The following is a 22,514-nucleotide window of genomic DNA, read 5'->3' as shown; positions in this document are numbered from 1 at the left end:
GTATGGTCTCTAACTGAATCCTCATCAAATTATTTTTGATTATTTTAGCTATAGCAGATATACTACCTGGTAGTGTCTTGAATCCTTCTCTAGATGTAGAGGTGGTGGCTCTCATACATTTTGTAAAAGCTCTGAAAGCTTACAACAGTCTGGCAAGACAGCAATGGAATGGAACAGTCATTTACTTCTGGTCTCTTAGATGTACGTAAAAGAAAAAAATAGGCTGAGCATTTATCAGACATCAGGATTTATGATAAGACTTGGAGAGGTCAAGAATACTATCTTCAATTCTTTCTTTTTGATGAAACAGTTTAAAATTCTAAGGTCTAAGACAGGTCTGAGGTCCTCAGTTTTGAGGGGATGAGGAACTACAGTGAACAAAACTTCTCTCTGCAACATCATGAAGGAACTACCTTTCTAGCTCTGAGATGGGGAATTGTGCCGGGGACTTAACTCGGTCTCACAAGAATTGAAAAGGAGTTTGATGGACACAAGAGAGGGACTAAAACCAGAAACTATAAATCACTTCTATGGTGTCTAGAACTAAATAGAATTTTCAAATGCTAGTGGAATGGTTTAGAAGTTAGCTTTTGTGAATACATCTCCTACTTGCTGTAGGGATCCACTTTGAAGTTTAGGTACATAGAATTGGGAAGTTATTTTGTGATATTTCGTCTTTGTCTTTAATCTCCAGGACACGAAGTCCTGTGGCTCCATACAACTCTCACATTTGACTCAAAGCAATAAGTTATTAATAGTAAGGATGATGATTGTCAATGATGGGGACCAAAGGGTGTGTTCCTAGGTTTACTTAGATTAGAGATTGCCGTGCATCACCAAATCTGTGACAACTGCAAACAGGTTAAGAAACACATAAAAGAATTGATTACAGCATAAGACTACCCATTTCTATGAATGCAGACTCAATGGTTATACAAGCACAGGCTTTAAGGCAAAGAGGTATTTCTCACTGTGGGCATCTGTGCACTCTGAAAAAAGCCATTACATAGACTCAAGCAGAATTTTTTGGTCTTGGATATATATTTGACTGCAAAGACAATGGGATTCAGATGTGCCATAAAGAAACAAAACCAAAACAAAACACATGTATTTCTTAGACAGTGTGAGATAAGGAGCTGTATATAGCCCTTCATATTCGAAGCATCTCAAAACCAGACGTGGGGATTTTTAGTCCCACAGTGCTGCTAATGTCTAACAACTTTCTAAGAGTAAGGAAGCAGACAGTGTCTCTTGTTCCTCAGCCATGCTGTTGCAATATCAGCGCAGATGCCAGTTGTGATAAAAGCTTCTTGTAATGTAAACAGTTATCGGCTCTTCTACCAAGAAACCCTGCGCCAGACTCTCCGGCACACCGCAGGGGCTGTGCGCTGGGCTGGCTCCTGTGCTGCTACCTCTCTTCCCAGGGTTGCAGGTGCACGGCCAGACCCCTGCCACGATCCTCCTCGCCTTGACCGGCCCCGGGGAGCCCCTGCCAGCTGAATGCACTGCTGTGCTTGGTGCTGAGTCTGCTGGAGAAGCTCTCTTCTACCTCATTTCAGCAGAAAGCTGGAGAATATCACCAGTGAAGAAAGAAAGATTGGGGGAAAAAAAAAAAAAAAAGCAGAGCACGTAGGACACTCTCCATTGCAGTGGACAGCACTGCAGCCTGGATCCCTAACGAGCGATACAGACCTCTTGTGGTGGTCAAACCTCAGTATGTTCCTGCTAGTCAGCTGGTGTGTATTTCATAAAAATTAGATGGCATTTTACCATTAAAATTGTATTTAGAAATAGAAAATTCTTTGTGGCTTGTTATTCTTTCTCAAATACCTCTGTGTTTTTTTAACACTGTCTCTTGCACAAACTTTTATTTACAAGTTTTATAAACCCTGTAATTTGTAGCTTTCTGCAAATTTTTTTCTTCAAAATCTAACAAATTAATTAGAGACCTGAAATTCTATTAATACACGTCTTTGTCCTTTCCTGTCATTCATACTTCCAAGTGTCCCAGGGAAATCTGCTAACTGAGAGAAGTCAACAGCAATCAGAACAGTTACAAGACAAACTGGGAAAAGCAACAGTAACTATGCAACAAATTAATGAATATATTAAAGTAAATGGAATTCTTTTCTATTGCAGAAAAAGTAGACATAAGTAAGAGTAGGGACCAATTAGCATTCTTCTTTGTGACGAGGAGAAATGTTAAGGTAAAGGGCAGATGGAACAATTATGCATATCTGAGAGGTGGCAAAAGTGAATGATTAACTGAATGCCCTGATTTAACCCACCAGGTGACTACAGTGTGAGAATTAAACAGCAGCATGTGCACAGTTACCAGCAAAATTATCTGGTGTTACTTCAATTTCACAAAAAGAATGACATTTTACACTCACGTAGATATATATAGAAATATATAGATACACATTACACCTTCTGTTGTGCAAGGAATCTTGAAGACTTGGCCTTATTGCAAAGACTGGTGCCTTTGGGCCATATCAGCATGTTATCAGCAAGTATTCTGTAGTTCACTCATGAAGGCTTCCCCAGTGAGGATCTCCCATGGCCACCCACACTTCAGATCTTGGTGATACCTTCAGAGTGTCTCGGGTGGATTCAGCCTGCACACAGTAATTTGTAGGACATGCATCCCGTGGCACACACAGTACTCTGAAATGGCCTTTTTAGTGCTATCCTTGCCTATTTGAAACGTGCTGTCTATACCGTCAGCCAGCATTGCCCAGGAGCTAGACATTTGTTATGAGCAGCCTTTCTCACACACCCTCATGGTCCACCTGGAGCTGGACCTATCAGCCCACATTGCATCCCAACAGGTAGCTCTCTACTCTTCGTTGCACACAGATTTTCCTCAATAAGGTCCTGGTGAGATCTTCTTGTGAGGCAAGTGCTCCTGATGGCAGCACTTTTGGGCAGTGCTTTTGGCCTCATAAGCAAGGTGGCTACATGTTTCACAAGTATTACCAAGTTTTTTGAAAAAAAAACAAACAAAAAAACAAACAAACAAAAAAAAACCCCCAAACCTCACCAAATGTCTTGGGCTCTGGGGTGAATATAGCCATATTCAAGTCATCCTTGTGGAGAGCTGCTAATGGTGGGGTCACCTGGACAGTGTAAGGGAGCACACCAGAGGGTGAGTATCTGAACCAGAGGTTTTCCCTCCCAGCAAGTCCGTTTTATTACAAACTCCACGGGGCATTGTCCAAGACTGAGACATTTGCCCTCAAAGCCCTTGGAGGCGCATGAGCATGTGGGCATTACCAATGCCTTCAGAGCAGCATGGCTTCTTTTTATACGTTTTCTTCTCAATTTTTCTCTGAGGGATGCACTGGGAGGCAATATACAGCACTCCCCCAAATCTGCATCTGCACTTTGCCTTCTGCAGTTTTATGCAGTTACACCAGGACCAGATGTTCAGCAAATTCACTGGAACCTGAATTAGCACTTACAAGGTTTTGTTTCTATAATGTGAATGCCTTTTGGCAAAACTAAACGCAATGAACTCATATAGCATAGGCCATCAAAGTACAGCAAGAAGGCAAATTTTTAACTGGTGACCGGCGGATGTATTGTCTCTTTGCTGCTGCTGACGTTTTGAGATCTCCAGTGTCTCAGGATAGATTTTACTGAGGTGTAGAAAGAGAAGACAGGAACAAAGACAGAAGTTTTAGTTATACAAAATGCATTGGTACAGTTTGTGTTTCTGTTTTTTTTTTTTTTTTCTTTCAGTCTTACTGTGATTTTTACCCAATTTTCACCACTTTTTTCAAAAGTTGTTCAGTTTTTGATTGCTGAGAGCTGACAAGTGATTAGTTTTACAAGTAGCTTTTGCAGGAGAAAGCGAACATTTTAAAATTAGCTTTCTTTGATAAGAACATAATTCTGTTAGAATCAGATTGGGTCACCAAATTCTCCTTAGACTAGTGCTGATGAGGTTATTGCTACTGCTCTAAGTCTCGTACTGATTCTTCCTTTATTGCAAGGGCTAGATAGCACATTGCTTCCGCTGCAAGAGAAGGTACTTAGATGGCTCATGCATGTCCATCTTTTCTAACCTTCAGGAAACATGATCAGGTCTGAGACTCCAAATCTCGGTTTAAATTGCACTATAATACTGTTTTCAAAGACAAGTACATTTTTATGTGTCCTGGAAAACAGATGCATGCTTCAATATCTTCTTTCCGATAGAAAACAACAGTGCCTGCAGCCCAGACATTACTTTTGAACAAATGTAACAAAAGAAGAAAAGGAAACTCTACACAAAAGAGAACCCTTTACAGAGAAACGGTAGACTTTGTATGAAATTATTCCAGTTTTTCTCAACAAAGGGAATACCCTAAGGTTGAGTTACATTTTATAGGAAGATAATATTGGTAGATTAAGGTAAGTAAGTGGACTGCTCTTTTCAAGCTGACCTCAGAACGTAAACTGGACGATTGCACTTGGTTATCTGCATGCCTGTAATTATTCTAACTCTCCACTGGATGTCAATACTGCTTAATACAAATGTTGGCTCAGAATTCACTGCTTAGAGCAGAGCAAGCCTTGCTTATAGAGGTGATTGCTGTTTAAGAACATAATTAGATAAGGAATGTAACTATACCAGGTGAACCTCACCCATTTGGAGGTAGGCAGAGGATATCCTTTAATAACAAAGGCACTTCTTCCTCTGTTCCCCAAAAAGTTTAGGTTGCAATTGAGTTTCCATTCTATAGCTGATGTTGTGCATGTCTCTGCAAAAATATCTGCTCTGAACAGTTGGGCAGAATTCGGAACCTGGTATCTAAAATTTCTACCGAAGATAAAGTATTCTTTATCGCTAAAACCACTGCAAGGTTACCTTCCACTTTTTACAGAGAGGGGAAGCTTGCAGAACTCAGGCTCTTGAAACCTTGTGCACAAAAGAAAGACACATAGAGTAAGTTTTCATTAAAAAAGTTGTTAAAACCACATGGCTAGTATTAAAGCCAAAATTACTGATTGGCTTGAACAAGCCTTAGTTAAGCTCTGAACTTCCAGCAGCTTCCACCCCTTTTGTTCCTACCTAAAACCGATCCCCTGGTGCAGAGCTTTCCTCTGCAGAGCAGCGGCGTGGTGGAGGTACTGGAGGAAGAGCCAACAGCAGCACGACTGCAGAAGCAGAAGAGGCGATGGCATGAAGGTAAGTAGACAGGAGGAATAAAAATTCCCTGTCCTGAGATATAGGGATTTGAGGATATCCTTTATTTTACCTGAAAACCCAGTGAACCGTGCTTGATAAAAATTCCATCAAATGAGTAATTCTGTGGTGCAAGAGCAGTAGAGTTTAGTAATTCTCTATTATCCTCCTGCTGCTGTCAGCAGAGGTGCAAACATGATACCCTTTGAAGAGGAGAGGGAAATTGTGCTCATCACAAAATCTGAGTTAGCAGAGTATAATTTTTAAATGAACAACATTTTGTACAATTTTTTTTGGTTTGGTTTGGGTTTTTTTGGCAGGTGACTTTAAAGACAACCAGTTTAACATGGTACTTTTGGCAAAGTAGGGGTTTTTGGGTATGGGGTTTGTTTCTTTCTTTCCCTACTACCATATGTAGCAAATCAGCTGAAGCAAAATGTAGAAAACAAAATGAACAGAAATGGTGTTTCAATGATTGAGCTCCCAAAGCTGAGCTGATGCCAGTGGCACCCCATGCTTCTGTGATTCTGCCTAACGATGCCTGTGGTATTTAACTTTCATAAGGATTTAATATTTGACACTGTGACAAGATTTTTTCCAAGCATGCATGGAGTGTTTTTTATACTCTTTTCTGGCATATTTATTCAAAATGTACTATATTTAAGATTGCTGTAATCACATACATACATTGGCTACTGGCCACAACATTCGAGCTATTAATCATACCCCGGAATCCATGGCAGATGTAAAAATTAAGTTTTATTTATCAAACTTACTCATTGGAAATGGCAGCCCAAGAAATTTACTCCTTAGGATTTTGACTTTTCTTACATACTTCTGGCAATGGGTTCAAGGTTTTAGAAAGGTGTAAATCATATTTTTGCTCAGTCCAGAGAGTGTTGGCACAAAACTGAAATAATTTTTCCAGAAATGCAAACCCTTTTGTTTGGATGGTCTTTAATTTTCTGCCAAATTATACCACCAGTGCTATTGCTTTAGCCTAACACTATTTTCCATTATAATCCCATCTTTCAAGAAACAAACCAAAGCCTTCTAACCTTGCAGAAATTTCAGACCCACAGATATGACTACCTTTCAGCTGAGTTGGAAAAGTGGTCTCCAGTGACAGGCTTGGAGGATTCTGGTTACTTTTTCCATAAACAGCTAGATGAAAAGCATATAACCTGATAGGGAAAAACAGGTTCAGGAGGAAGACTGTATCTGTGGTATGACTCAAAGAAGCTCTGGCTCTGAAAACCTTAGTAGTTTATGGGTTTATTTACAAAAGACAGTGTCTTTGCAAACAACTAGCATGAGTACTGTTTAAGCTGAAGGGGTCTCAAGTGATTGTGATGCTGTTTCCATTGTCTGCTAGCATAGGAAAAGCTCCTACAACCCAAACTTTCTGAAGTTTTCTATTAAAAAGAATAAATTAGGTACAATAATACAGAGAAGAAGGAAAAAAAACATCTAAAAAGACTAGCATTACGGGACAAAAATACACCCACCATATGAGTGTACAGAATGCCACAGATTCGTTCCTGGCTTTTTTTTTGCTTGCAAATTGTTATTGATTTACAAGCATTCCTTTTATATACAGATATGATATATAAAAGTGTACGAACTAAATTAATTCCAATTGTCTTCTGCTCGGACTAAATATATGTTAATGTCTGGGCTTTATTTTATTCGCCTTCACATTCCAGACAATGTCATAATACATCGTTTTGTATTTGTACCACAAATCTATATAGCACGTTATCATTCCAAAATCAGTCACTTTCTTATCAGCTTATAAACTAGCCCAAATGAGGAAGGTACCTGAACGACAGTATGTAAGGGAGCGTATGGACACCAGTGGAGAGCACGTCAGCACAAAAGGGACTCTTCTACCAAGATCATAGAATCACAGAATCATAGAATAACAGGTTGGAAGGGACCTCAGGAATCATCTGGTCCAACCTTTCTTGGCAAAAGCATTGTCTAGACAAGATGGCACCCCGGTCAGCCAAATGTTGAAAGTGCCCACTGTTGTGGAATCCACCGTTTTCCTGGGCAGATTATTCCAATGGCTGATTATCGTCATTGTGAAAAATTTTCCTCTTGTGTCCAATCGGAATCTCCCCAGGAGTAACTTGTACCCATTTCCTCTTGTCTTTTCCATGTGACTCCTTGTAAAAAGGGAGTCTCCATCTTCTTTGTAGCCACCCTTTAAGTACTAGAACATGGTGATGAGGTCTCCCCTAAGCCGCCTTTTCTCAAGGCTGAACAAACCCAGCCTTTCCTCATATGACAGGCTTCCCAGTCCTTTGATCATCTTTGTAGCCCTTCTCTGGACCCTCTCCAGCCTGCCCACAACTTTTTTGTATAGTGGTGACTAAAACTGAACAGAGTATTCCAGGTGTGGCCTGACAAGCACTGAATAGAGTGGGATAATGACTTCTTTATCTCTGCTGGTGATGCCCTTGTTGATGCAGCCCAGCATCCTGTTGGCTTTCTTTGCTGCAGCAGCACAGTGTTCACTCATATTGAGCCTGTTGTTCACCACGACCCCCAGGTCCCTTTCCACAGAGCTGCTCCCCAGCTGGGTAGATCCTGGCCTGTGCTGCACTCCTGGATTATGTTTTCCCAGGTGCAAGACCTTATACTTGTCCTTATTGAACTTCATAAATTTCTTGTTAGCCCACTCTTCTAGCCTATCCAGGTCTTCCTGCACGGTGACTCTCGCTTCTGAAGTGTCTACTTCCCCATTCAGTTTGGTACCACTGGCAAACTTCATCAGGGTATATTGGATCCCATCATCCAGATCACTTATGAAGATATTGAACAGCACTGGGCCCAGTATTGATCCCTGGGGGACCCTGCCTGTGACAGGTCACCAGTTTGAAAAAGAGCTATTTCCCACCACCCTCTGGGTGCAGCTTGTCAGCCAGATCCCCACCCACTGCGTGGACCACTTGTCTAGACCACAACACATCAATTTCTCTAGAAGGAACCTGTGGGGAACCATATCAAAACCTTGGAGAAATCCAGGCAATGTCCACTGCTCACCCCACATCAAAGCAGGTTACTTTGTTGTAGAAGGTGATTAGTAAAGGAGTGTTTGGGCTTTGTTCACCCATCCCGACCTGCTGCTTAGCTGGTGCTTCCATGTTAGAAGTGTGGTTATGCTGGTCTGTCCTTATAAACATTGGAGAGGGTGGTTCAGATGTTAGGTGAGCTAACTCATTAGGCGCCTAATGCTAAAAGGGCTGAATACCTTGCGTGCAGGGAACAGCAGACTGTCCCAAGTACAGCAGGTTGAAAAGAAAGTTGTCCAGTTTGCAGGAAAAGCTGTTTAAAAAATATACTGGCTGTTTAATCCAGACTGTTCTGGCTGGTGATCCCAGTGCTCCCCAGCTGGGCAGATATCTCCATCACCAAAACCAGCATTTCCCCGTCCCAGGTGAAGGCACTACCGCCAGCCAGCACAGCCCTCGCCCCGGAGCTGGCAGAGCTGTTCCAGCACAGCACGGCAGTGAGACGTGGGTTTATGGGGGAGAGACGGGGCAAGGAGGGGAGAAGTCAAGCAGAAGGATTAAAGGGCTGCAGTCTGTGCCGCATGTATCGTGAGAGGGGGATGTCCTCCCCCTGCCCCCCCAAGAGCCGCAGTCAGTCAGGGAGCGAGGGACAGGCTGGCACCAGACTGAAAAGATGGAGGTTACTCCAGCCACGTCAGGGGTCTTGCCCTTCATTTTATTTGCCTTTTTATTTTCTGTAAAGCAAAACTTTTCTGGTTTCTCCCTTTGGTGAGGAAAGCAAACACAAAGAAAATCCAAACTCAGTTCAGTCTGAACTGAATCGGTGTATAACTTGGTCTCCAAACTGAAAGATTGACTATCTGCAAAGCCCTAAAGGAAACCGTCATGCTGATTTGAAGTAGATCAGTATAAATCCAACAATTTCAATAGGCTACTTCAGGCATTAGTGTTAATACCTGTGCAGCTGTTAGAGGGGAAAGATAAGCAGTATCTACCAGGTTCTGTCCATGACTTGAAACATGGTGATACAAATTCATTAGCCATGGCGCTGCTCAACACACTCATTATTTATTTGTTCCTAAATAGTCCTCTCAGGTTTTGTTTTGTAAGCTTTCCTACATTCCTCCTGCTTCAATGTCACATTGTTTGCCAGCATCTTACTTGTACTTCAAAATGGGTAAGATTTGTTTTCCAAAATGTCAGCATTTCCAGGTGTCAATTTTCTTCCCTTTTCAGGCGCAGAAGTGCCAGCGGAAGGTTGGCTCTCTTTTTCTGGCTCCACTGTGAATTAAGTTCAACCTTTCCTTAAAAAGGTTTGTGTTTCAGAACAGCTCATTAAAAAAGAAAAAAAAACCAAAACAAAACCAAACTAAAAAACAAACCAAAACCAACCTGACTCAAGCCCCCAAAGAAGACAGTTAATGGAAGAAAAAGCTCTCGGTTTCGGTTCGAAAGTTCTTCAAGAAGAAGAATGCAAAGGAATTGAGGAACACAAACAGTTTTTATCCATGCCCCTTCTCCATGCCAACATATTTCTTCCTTCCAACTTCTGATCACAAATTAGTAGTTTAGTAACTGACCCTGTAGTATTTTTGACTATTATTCTATTTGGGTCTGCTTTCACCTAAATAACAACCATCTGGTGGTGTCTCAAATCAGATTCGTCTGATGGACTGTATATAATAACCAGTTCAAGGACTGTCAGGGGAAGGGTTAACATTCTTGCCCTGAGCAGGAGGACCGCAGCTGCATGCCGTAAACTTCGCACAAAGATTGTCAGGGTAGAAGGGCTGGGTCAGCTGTAAAGAATTAAGCAAATCCCCCTACTACAAGAAGAGGGAAGAAGATGACTGGAATTAAGAAGTCCTTTTCTGTTCTTGTGTTTGTTTCGTACTAAAATAGATAACTGAGAACATTTGAGGCATACCTCGACCCTTACCCTCTACATGATTTTTCCTCGTGGAGGGCCTTGCTCCTTGATCTCACAGAACCTGAGTAATTCGTCTTCCATTCCAGTAATGTCCGAGGTTTGCAGAAGGTGAGACCATGTGAACCTGCAAACTTATTTGCTATTTGTCTGGAAATCTGTATCCCTGATGTCAATCTAACGTTATGTTCCTAAAGGACAGGTGGAGGTTTTACTCTACGCTGAAATGTTCCCTGCACAAATCCTTCTTCAAGGGCAAGATTGAATTAAAGTAGCATGAAAGTGTCTTGTTTTCCCCAAAATGTTAAAATCCTGCTTCAGCACAAGTAGAATGTCCAAAATGCAGAGTTCCCTGAAAGGTTTGTCACAGGCATATGGAGAAATGCTACAATAAGTCATGGGGCAGCTGGAAACAAAAGTATGTGTCACAGGATGTTAGAGATGGAAAAAAAAAATAATAAGGGCTGGTTGACTTTGCGTATCCAAAGGCTCTTTTGTGGAGAGGAGGAATGCGAAATGCTACAGCGTGTTGCAGAAAGGAGGGTTTCAGAAAAAGATGTGGCTGAGGATGCTATTACAGCCTGGGACCATGGTAAGGGTATAGTCCGGACTCCTCGTGATGAGTGGGGCAGGCCACATTCTGCTCTCTTGTTTCTTTCTGCTTTCTTGGGTTCTTTCGGTTTGTCGGGTGCCAAGGGTTATCAGGCTTTGGGCTTTTTCTTTGCTCCTTTTCATCTTTGGGTTGGAAAATAACTTTCCTCTGTGTCCATGTGAACCTAAGGTAGGTATGTATGTATATACAGAACCCAAGTATGTATGCATCTAAATATATGCATGTATATACGTATGAAAACTTCTTTAGGAAAATAACCTTTTATATACCAAGTTGTGCAAAAGCACAGCCACACGCTTATCTTCGTAACCATAAAGAACCCTACTGAAATCAATAAGATTTCTTCCCGCAACAGCGGATGCGTGGGGCACGTTTTGACAGTTCAGAGTACAGGCTGGCTTTTTTGTTCTGAGCCCAAATCCAGGCACTTGCTGTTCATCAGAAAGCTGCTGCATCTCTAGTGTCTTTGGAGGAACTGCCGAAGGGAGCAGCAACCTACCTGAACCTTGGCTCCTGCTTTTCCTGACTTGCGTGAGCCAATGCTTTATGAGCTTACCTGTTTTCTCTGTAACCGTTGCTGCGCTGCATGTCGCTGAAGCTGCTGTCCATCTGCAAGATTTAAAGTAAGACTCTTGATGGTATCTGCTGTTGACAATGGAAAAAGCAGATTTGTTCTGGCTTTTTTTTTTTTTTTTGTGTGTGTGCAGTAAGACTATATTTGATATATGAAAACATTTTTCAAAATGATTAGATCAATCCCTCTGTAATTTGATTTGTTGGGTGGGAGGAGGGGAGGTGGAGGAAGAAAATCTATTGTAGAATGTTTTTCAATAAAACTGCAACAACTAAGACTCCAGACCAACAAACACTTACACATGTGCTTAGCTTTAAATCTGAGTTGGACCCATGGGGCCTATATTTGTAGTTGATTAATGACAATTATTTGAAGAAAGATGGACTGGGTGGAATCAACTGGAAAAAATATGAAGCTATAAAAATGTATGCTTACTGTAACCTATTTTTATACTGTTTCAGTTCTGTTATATTCTTTTATCTTGCGTATTTGGCACACAGCTGTAGGTTTCTAGCATAAGGAAAAGGTTGCACTGTCAAATTCTGTTTAGGTTTAATCAGAAGCGTGTAACTAAGTCCCCATTTGCCAACATGAGCTCAAGCAGAAACCCTGTTAACACTAGGGAATCTGGTTGCAGAACTGGGACCTTAATTTGAATGAGCTCCAGGGGCTGATCTTCCTTCCTTCCTTCCTTCCTGCCTTCCTGCCTTCCTGCCTTCCTGCCTTCCTGCCTTCCTGCCTTCTCCTGCCTTCCTTCTCCTTCCTGCCTTCCTGCCTTCCTTCCTGCCTTCCTCCCTCCCTCCCTCCCTCCCCCTGGTGAGTTCAATACCCCTGCTTGTACGGTTACAAGATTGAGCTTACAGAACGACAGCAGGATCGCTTCGTTAACAGTCCCCTTAAGCCTCATATGCGTTTCATCTTGTCTGCACACAAACTCGTCTGTTTGCAGCCAGGCATTTGAGAGCAAAGGTAGGCAGAGCCAGCATGTTTCAGGGAAGAGCTTGTCATGGGATCCCCACAGTGCTGCAAGAATTGTTTTTAATAATATGAGAAGATGGGTCCTACTATGATAGCAGCATCAGATCACAGCCAGGCTCCACGGCTCTGGGTGCACAGGCTCACGTGGATGACTGACAGGTTTGTCAAGTTTGCTGCCTGCATGGGTTGCTGCCTTGATCTGCAGAGTGGTTCCAGGACAGCCAGTATCCCCAGTGCTCCTACTCCAGCCTGGGTGCTCCTGCCCCAGCATCAGTGCCCCTGCCCCAGCCTGGACACCTCCATTAGACCAACTTTGGGAAGGGGAGCTGCCAGGATTGTAGGAGAGGCCGTGCAGCCACCTAACTGCTCTTTTCTTACTGGGGAGAGGTCCTTGTTCCTGCTGTCCAACTGTTTCTTTCCGCTGTGGCAGACAGAAGGAGGAGGAATAGAGCACCCAGACCTGGTGTGGGACCTGCTTGGTCTCAGCAGCAGCCTGAGAGTGGGAGGGAGCCTGAGCATGTCCGCCCCGAGCTATTCATGCTCCCTTTGTAACGAGTGGTGAGAAACAGCCCGTAATTCACCTCAGCCTTAGGTTAGGGGTAGGATTCAGCTCCAGACTGACAGATCTACATGTAGATGTCTAAATGTGAGCCAGGTTTTCAAGTCTGTGGTACAGTCAGTGAAGATACAGTTTATACAGAGAAGGGGAACCAGAGGGCAGTTCAACTTCATTGTAGGGTGAACAGAGTTGCTCTTTGGTCTCCACTGACTGTTTACTGGATCTCCATGATCGTACTAAAACCTTAGACGTATTGCTCCCACTTAGGTACCTACTCCTGATACATTTTTCTTAAACTGTATCCTGTCCCAGGAAAGGACCTGCGGAGGGTGCCAGCTGTGTTTGGGTGAGGGGAGTAGCAGTCTTCTCTGGCCTGTCTCTGGCTCAGGCTTCTAATTTCTAGCAAATGGCTCCTAGATGCTCCTGGAAGTTCTCATTTTCAAAGTGTAAGGGTATTCCTTATGCAAACTGGAAAGCTAGACTGGTTTAGTTCATCATAAAGTCTCTTCTGGAGTTAGATCCCTAAGTCACTCAAGAGTTCAAAGAGAAATGTAGACAGGCTTGAGATGTCTAAATCCAAGTTCCAGTTTTGCACGTGTTAAGCAGTGCTTAGGCTCTTGAGAAGGCCAGACCAGACCCCAGGATAATGCCTAATCCTGTTGCTTTACAAATAGTTGACTCTGATAAAAATTGCTTTTGTACCTTAGCTGCAGGAGCTGGGTTAAGACCATGAACAGTGAGTGAAGGTAGGTGTTGCTCTCAGCACATGGAAGGCATGCTTGCTCTCTAACTTTCAGTGCAGTGAGCTTCTATTTAGAAAACACGGATCAGCAGGACTGAAGGTGGCCCTCACTGTATTTCCTAGGTTAAACACTCTAAGTGAAATCCATTTTACCATGTGAAATCTGCTCTGAGGAACCTAACTCTCCTAAGTCATCTGTAAGGACTACCTCACTGCATTTCAGACCCAGGACACAGTGAGATGATAAAGGTGCCACCATCCAAGTTCCTTTGTGAAGCTGGCACTTGGCTATACCTCTGCAGTCAAACACTCACGAGGGTTAATGTATCTGGAGTCTAAACTGCTGTTCCAACCTCAGCCTGAAAATATCTTCCTCTCTGAACTGCTGGGTACTGCTGTGCATTGTTTAAACAGCTGCAGAGCTCCACTCCTGAGGGACCCACGAGCTTGCACTGGGCGAAGTCTTGTATACACAAACACAGTTTTGTGTACTTCTTTGGAATCCGACTGGATAAAAGGTGGTATATAAACAGAAGATCATCATTGCTATACAGAGAGGATTTTATGTCTAAGACTCATTAGCTCTATTGCTGACATCACAGATTTTACCTCTTTTTGTAGTACTACCTAAATGGAAACCACCAAGACTGAGATAAAACACCTCCACAAAACTTAGCCATTTAGACTGTGCTGTTCTGACCAAAGGTTTGGATTCTGAAAATGTATCTGTTTTCTGCTGGACCGCCTAAAAGAGGTGGTGTAACCTATGTCGGGTTGGGTAAGGCCCACTGGCAAGCACGAGTTAAGAGAAATGACGCTGAATCTATCTCTAGTGCATGAGGTTATTAGACACATAAGAAAATTTATCCACAGCTCAATACTGTGAATTCAGTAGGTATAACAGTAGATGCAATAAACCCCATCCTTGCAGTAAAAGTCCTTTGTAGGCCACCCTTTAGGACCTCAGGTTGAGAGTTCCCAGTCTCTCCTCCTGCTCCCACTGCGGTACAATTCCCACTGCAGGCGTACCGGGCTGTAGCGCTGCTGCTGGGGTGCTCCAGGAGAGGGTTTTGCCTCCCAAGAGACTGTAACTCTGGGCTGTAATCACACACAAATGTCCTGTAGAAACTGTTTGACAAACTGCTGGGAAGGCGCAGGAGCCATGGAGTCATTTAGCAGAAATTGCTGTTTGACATGTCAGGGGGATTACTGAAGTACAGTAGAGGGGGAGAAAGGTTTCAGATTTTTTTTTTTCCATATCAAAGTGTGTTTTACATCTCTTTAAAGACTCTAAAGTAAATAAACTGCTTGAGTAGCATAATATAGTTGTCGTCATGCCAGTTATTTAGAAATATTCTCGCCTTTAATAATACATTCCAGAGCCAAGCAGGGAAGCCTGTTCTAGCACTGTGGCATGGATTTATAATTTTAATATATAAACTAGTAATGCAACAGTATTAAATGTATGTGTAGTAATGGCAAATTACATTTCATATGTATTATCAAGGGAAAGTAATTATTGGGCCCTGTGTCATTATTTTCCAGCTATTGGACCTGCGAATCTCTGTGCTTGGAGAGCAGAATCTGGGCTGGAGCAAGGGTCTGAGCCCCAGACCTCTCTCATCTTAGGAGACTACTCCAAGAGCTAGGGTTTTGGCTATTCGGCAGTGGTCCTCTGTCTGCAGTTTTGAGCAGAAATTCCATCCTTGAGCAGAGAACGCTTTCCCAATCACTGTTTCACTGAAGTTGGCACACACTGTGAAAAGCTTTATTTTCAGCGAGTCAGCACTTTCCGAGCAAAATCCATTTTGTCAGAAAATTGCCTACTAGCTTGCACCCTGTGCTAGCTGCACACATCCCCTGTGAGGGAAAAAGACCCAGCTGAGAAGGATGTTCCAGCTGCGTTAGGTGAAGTCTGATAGGTGATATACCTGGTCTCTTGCACTGCCTCCCACGAATGCATCCGACCCAATACTCTGGTTTTCCTCTGCTTTCCCAGCCAGCAGCCTGATCCCTGCTTCAGATGGGTGGGACTGAGAAAAGAGGTCTCCGACAGCACCAGTGCGTGGTTAAAGGCATAACACGTGAGGGTGCAGTGAAACAGGGAATAATCCCACACAACAAATTAGGCATGAACTTAATATGAGAAGTGTGCTGCTGTTAAGGCAATGATTTCTGTACAGTAATGAATGTCACAGGTGAGATCAAGGTCTTATCAATTTTAGCACAAAGCCTCCATTGTTCTCCAGCGTAGGTATTCCATTTTTAAGTTTGCTTTAAAAAAAAAAAAAAAAAATGTGTGTGTGTGTATATATATGTATATATATATAAATGGGAACAAACTTGAATGCAAAAAGTCATTGAAATGACAACTGCATGTGACCAGCTGAAACAGGTTAATAGATTTTAATATACACAGCTTAGGAAAGGCATTTATGGAAAGAAGAAGGAGGAAAAATATTTAAGCATGTGAATAGTGAAGTAATGCTAACAGAGGGGAGTAACTACAACTCAGCAGGTTGTGAGTAGGAATAATAAGGTGAAAGAGCTGCAAATTAGAGAAGATAAAATTCACACCAGGAAACATCAGAAACACAACAGAACTGAACAATTTGCCTCAAACACATGAAAATCAGGCAAAATGAGACTTGATAAAATCAGAGAAGCCCAGGTTTTGGTTTTTGTTGTTTGTCTGTGGTTTGTTTGGTTTTTTTCCTCTGAAGATGATGACAAAATTCTCAGTAGTTTCAGTAGGAGCTGGTTCGTGCTGTCCCAGAGGCTTTACCGTGGTTCAGCTCTGGGGGCGGAAAGTGTCTCCCAGCAGTGGGGCTGAAGGAGACAGGGGAAAGGCCTGAGCGGCAGAAAGGTGCTGCTGTACCATCTTCCCTCCTCCTCCTCTCTCCTCCCTCCAAAAGCAGGATTTAACACCAAAAAACCTGCTGCAATATTAACAATCTCTTTCTTAATTTAAAGGTTGTTCATACACAACCTAAAGGTTGGGTTGAATTCGGCTACAGTCCACAAGCTACTCTGCCTGATTCTGAGTGGTATGAAACACGAGGAGTAGGAGTTGATATTTATAACCTTTTAATAAATTATTCTGATCAAGAACAGCCTGATAGCAAAGCATGTATATTCATTTCTTATAATCTGTCTTGAAGGCCATTTACATAATCAGTTAACTGAGAAATGCAATGTGGTTATATTATCCTACTGCCTTCATTCATAAGTATTTTGCCTTAATCAGGGTGGAAAGTTCAACTAACACTACGTTTCCAACAGTAATCATACCTTCTCCTCATCTTACAAGGCCCCTCTACTTTCACCAGAGAAGAGCACTAAATACATTGGCATTCTTCATATGTGGCACTAGTTTCCCTAGTTTCTGGTACATAAAATCTGAAATCTTGAATGTTTCACAGTTCTGCTTAAATGTGTTTCCCAAATTCAGTTTGGGAGAGAATGAAAATTACTGAGCTCGGGGGGGGGAAGTTTTGAGCTAGAATAGAGAGAAGTATTTTTATAGCAGATAAGTGTGAGTTTTCATGGAATCTCATGGCAGGGATATTTCAGTGGAATGTCTCTGCTCTGCATATTCAGGGAACATGTACTGGGATACCACATAAATGAGTGGAAAAAGTCATCACAGAACTTTGAGAGGGAAATAATTGCATTTTATTACCCATTTGGGCAGCATGAAGCAACACCTCTTCTAGTTTGACCCTTTAGTGTTGCTAACAAGTGTCAGTTAGTTTAATAAAAATATCATTATCTTTTACTTAAACTACAACTCTAAGCCATTATTAGAGCTGGGCAGAAGAAGGAAATTCCATTTCATGTAGTACTTTGCCATTTCAAATTAGGCTGTACTCTGATTTGGCAATGAAAATAAAATAAATATGAACTTTCTCCAAGAGAAGGAACTGAGGGTTGGCCAGAAGGTCTTGGAGCTATTGTTGGACCCACCTGGTTGGAGGTTGAGGAGCCAAAGCAGGAGGCGGTAGAAACCATACAGTTCTTCTCCTGTAACCATTTTTGTTTTGCAAACCCACGCTTAGCTTTCTGTATGTGTTTAAGTATCACTGACTTTACTGGGATTAAGCTCATGTTTAAGTTTGAATCCAAGAGAGTTCATAAATCCTCTCTTGTGAACTAGGAGGCTGATGGCTGTAAGCCAGCACAGCTGTAGTGGTGGTGCTCCCCAAGTATGCATAAGGACGTGCTAGGCCTGCCAGCAGAGGAAAACACAGGTTCCCTTTGCTTGAAAAGGTTCAGCTGAAGTTTGGAAACTCCACCTCACCATTGTACACTACTACAAAACAGAGCTGATGCAGTGATACCCTGTGCTAGGCAAAGGAGTGGCTTCTAAGTGCGGAAGAAGTTCGCACATAACCCAGTTTTAGGTAATGAAGTTTGTTTGAAGTTGAGGGAGCTAGGAGTCTGTGATGTACTGTCTCTGTATTTGTCTGCATTTTAAGACCTATCAATTGCATATGAGGTGCTAACATAAAAAAGGGGGAAAAGAAAGAGATAGTGTCTTAGTATGACCTTTTCCCATCTTCCATCAACACTAAGCAAGTTACTTCTTTAATCTGCTTAGTCTGTGTTGGCTGGAGGCCTGGGAACCAAAGCCTTCACTGGCAGCCCAACAGCCACTACTTCACTACCATCTTGGCTGAGTCAAACTCATTTTTATTAGCAACTAATTTATTGTATAACATAGGCAGCAGGAGGACGTTTCAAAAACAATAAAAGTTTTCACAGATTTATGATCTACTAAAGACAGCAAAATATGCTTTATGCATAAACTGTGAATACAAAGAGATTTGAATTGTCTTGAGGTTCAGGCATAATACACTTGGTCCTGCATAGCAGCTACTTCTTTATCTGAGTTTACTAAGGTGACCAAGAAGCAAGTGGGGGTTTGTTTACATATTATGAGAATCAAAATCACAATATGGATCATGTCATGAAAATTCTGTGATAATAGTGTTTACAACTATAATGGTCAGGAATTTCCTTTGATTTCATGTTAACATATGATATGCTTTAAAACTTGTTAAAAGAATGTAATTAAAGGATGGAAAAGTAAAGGCTGAATATTAAATAAAACTTAAATGCAAAGAAATTCTTGTCAGGCTTTGTGAATACGGAGCATACAAAGCCTTATGAGCCCCCTAAGAAGAGATGGGAAAATATTTCTTACCCTTACTTCCTTACTTATAAAAGCAGGAGGTATTCAGCAGACCAATTAAAAATGCAGTTTGGAGTTAACTAAATCTAGTCACAGATTTCTGCTGACAAATATAGTTATTCAAAATTATAGATAAACAAAACAGAGTATTTTTAAAAGATGGTATACTGCATTTTCTATTTCTTGTACTAAATTTCTGTAGTATTATTATTATTCCTATCTGCATTTCAAAAATTGTCCCTCAAAATCCTGAACCATAATTTTTTCTTCATTTCAATGAGCAAACTAAGGAACCTGATTTACATGACAGCTTTTAGGTTTGCTGCTGGAATTGTTTTAGATGAACAGCTAGACTTTGTGTTGAATGATATTCTTCACGAACAATGCCAGGGAAAAATGTGAACTTTTCCTTGATAAAACATATCCGAACTGAATGGTTCGGGGAGTGTTGATCAAAACCAGAACGCTTCAGTTAAAGTAAGCTAAGACAGTGGATTAGGAGAGAAGTAGCGTGAATACCTCCTGGGTCTCCTCCCTGTGGCTGGCTTCCCCAGCTGAGCTGTGTTCCTGCCTCGCACCCAGCCAGGAGGACTTGCAAGATGCAGCCCAGATGGACAATGGTGGGACCATCCTGCATCCCGGGAGATGCAGTCTTACGGAGGAGGTGAAATCACACAGCTTTTGGAATGTTCTAGGGGGGGAAAAACCCCACAGGAAGTGGGCTAACGTAGCTTCCCATCAGCTAAAGGGGACAAACAGGTTGGCCTAAATATCTGCACTTCAGCCAAGCAGTGTTCAGGGTGTGTGCGAGCACCTTTATTGGTTCTTACCCCTCTATCAGTGAAATGTTGCAACTCGTAGCTTTTATTGCTTTTAGAAATCTTGTCTTAAGTTCCACAATTAGATCAAATACAAAGCTCTTAGCAGTTCAGTGCTGTCACTGCTTTCTTGGACATAGCCCTCATGCAAACTTTGATAGTATCAAGTGTTATTGCTAAAGAATGTATACTTAACCAAAGAAACCTGTGCAGACTGTCTACAAATTTTCAGCAGAGCAGAACCTTACGTGTATGGCTTCTTTATCTAATCTGTTGCTCAAAAAAATCTACGCAGTTCTCTAAGAACTGTAGCTACAGAAACCTAGTTTCCAGTCACTTTATTCTTACAGTTGACTAAATTTTTTAATGAGTTATATGAAGGCACAAGCTTATACTTTATTGTACACCAGGAAACCCACATTCATTATGAGAAGTCACAATATTTTTTTCCTACACCTGACAGCATATTATCATGATACCTTTTGAAACCTTGACCTTAATAGCAGATTAGGCTAAAACTGGTCCGAACATGATAGGAAAGGAAACAAAGAGGACTGACTGAGCACATGATCCTTGCCTCTCTCAGAAATCAGTTAAAATGGCTCCATGCCCTTATCAAAAGCATAGGTAAATTTGATATTTAGATTAGAATGATTGATAGAGCTTTTCTGGTGGAGTAATTTAATTCTTGTATCCTCATAATTTTTTTCACCTTGCAAAATATTCAGTTGTCATCTCATTTTACTGGAACTTTTTGAAAGGAAAAAAAAAAGGAGATACGCAATATTAAAATACTAAGTCTGCCTTTGTCAAAAGTGCCAATGATTTGTAGTGCTGGGAAGTCCTGTGCGGCTGAGGTCTAGAGTGAATTAAACTGTGGAAGTATGGCTGTATTTTAGTGCTGAGCCATCAGGTGTGAATATTTGCCTGGCTGAAAGAGCCCTCATTTGTTACTACTGGCTAGACGTGCTGACCATAAATCTGAAGTAAGGAAAGGCACCGGGCTGAACTGGCATCCCAAAATACTTAGGCTCGTAAAACCCCGAAGTATTCTGTTATGTGCACCCTGAAATGTTGACGCCTGTCTGACTGGAACCAAAAATCTTGTATGGCTGTTTTTTGACATGGGCAACTGCCTGCAGAATAGGAGGCCAAACACCTAAGGGGCAGTTCATTCTGCTCCCTGCAGCTATAGCTGCTTCAGAGCTTGAATTAACTCTTTTCTTTCATGACGGCTATTTTGTTAAAACCAAAGTGGTTTGTAAAATATGCTGGTATCTCTGAAAATGTGATTAATGAGGCTCTCAGGTTCAGGAGTGTATCAGGGAGACAAAAGCATTTACCTGGAAGGAGGGAAGCTCAAATTCTACTTCTTCACTGCCTGCTTCCTTGTGAGGAGCTGAGTTTGGCTCTTTCTTTGTCCAAGGTGAATAACTAATCTGTAGGTTATAGCCAATATCCCAGCTGGTCTCCTGGAACAGGTTTCTTTTCTTCATCCTAGTTTAAAATGAGGTATTAGTTTTGTTTATTTTAGAACAGGCTTTGAAACTTCAGTATGTTTCACAAGCTGGAATTACTGCTTTTCGGCCAGCCCCAATGTGACCTTTGGTTTTTACCATGCCCAAGGGTAGTTATTGTGATAATGTTCGATGGGTTTCTGGTAAATCCCTAGGAAGATCTAACAGGGAGCAGATAAAAGTAGCTGCAGAGGTAGTAATGCTATCCCTATTCTAATATCTTGTTCCGAGCGCGAAGATCGAGATTGCAGTTATGATGCTTGTTCTGACCACAGGAAATAGTGAAAAAGATATATACATACCAGAAAAATGGAAAATATCTATTTATCTAGTAAAGAAAATAAAGAAATATAATAATATAGTATTTTGAAGTTTTTTGATGCCAGACGGAGGTCAGCAGCGGTGGCTGGTAAATCTTTAGTACTACGACACAGGCCAAATAAATTGAAGAAGCCTAAAACAAAGGTGAAGAGTTCACTGAAGACCTGACTGAACCAAGAGCTCCATATCAACCTGCCAGACCCCAGTGACCTGGATACTACCACCATGTACACTGCTTAGGGAGAGGCTCACGGCAGTTGACATCTGTCTACAAAGTAGTTTTGCATATACCACAGATCTTTCTGCATCCTGTGGTCAGTGACTGTTCCTATATAATGTCACACAATATATAGGAAACCGGTCACCACAAATAAGCATCCAAAACTCTATATCCATTTAAAATGACTGCATGGAATAGTGTTTTACTCTGTTGCTTATTCTACTGAGTATTAGATCTTTATGGTTTGTGATAGGGATGCTACTTCATGTCCTGTTTCCATCAACAATCATTAGTACATACGTTAGGACATCCAAGCTACAAACTGCCAGCCAAGACCAGGGTCACAGACAGTCTATTTGTCTATATTAGCTGGAAAAAAGTACTGCTCTACTGGCAGAAGAATTATTTAAGAAGAATTTCAAAACTTTTAATGATGCTCGACCTAGTTGTCTTCATTTTATGTAAACAAACATCAGGCATAAAGGGAAATAAAGAGTAAAAAGCACTGCAGCCATAAAAGATAGGATTTTGGGTCTTCTTCCTTGAAACAGAATTACCAGTTATACGTTGTGCAGTGTTTCTAGTCTACAACAGAGGTGTCACAGCCATGCTGCTGTTGCTTGTTTTACCAGCATCTGTTTTGAAGCTACTGTAAGTCTCTCTCTCTTCCTCCCACCTTGAAGTCATGAACTGGTCCTGTTTCATTTAAACTAAAAGAAAATATTTTGCATTATCTATATTAAATGAGACAGAGGCTGCAAATAGCAGTAGCAGCATTCAGCAGCAGTTTAGATAAACAGGAGGGCAACTTTTTCATACAAAAATGTCATAAATTGCCTTTTTGCTTAGTGAGGTTTT

The sequence above is a fragment of the Grus americana genome, chromosome 1, assembly GCF_028858705.1.
Source record: "Grus americana isolate bGruAme1 chromosome 1, bGruAme1.mat, whole genome shotgun sequence".
Lineage (NCBI taxonomy): Eukaryota > Metazoa > Chordata > Aves > Gruiformes > Gruidae > Grus > Grus americana.
This window is presented reverse-complemented; position numbering follows the sequence as displayed.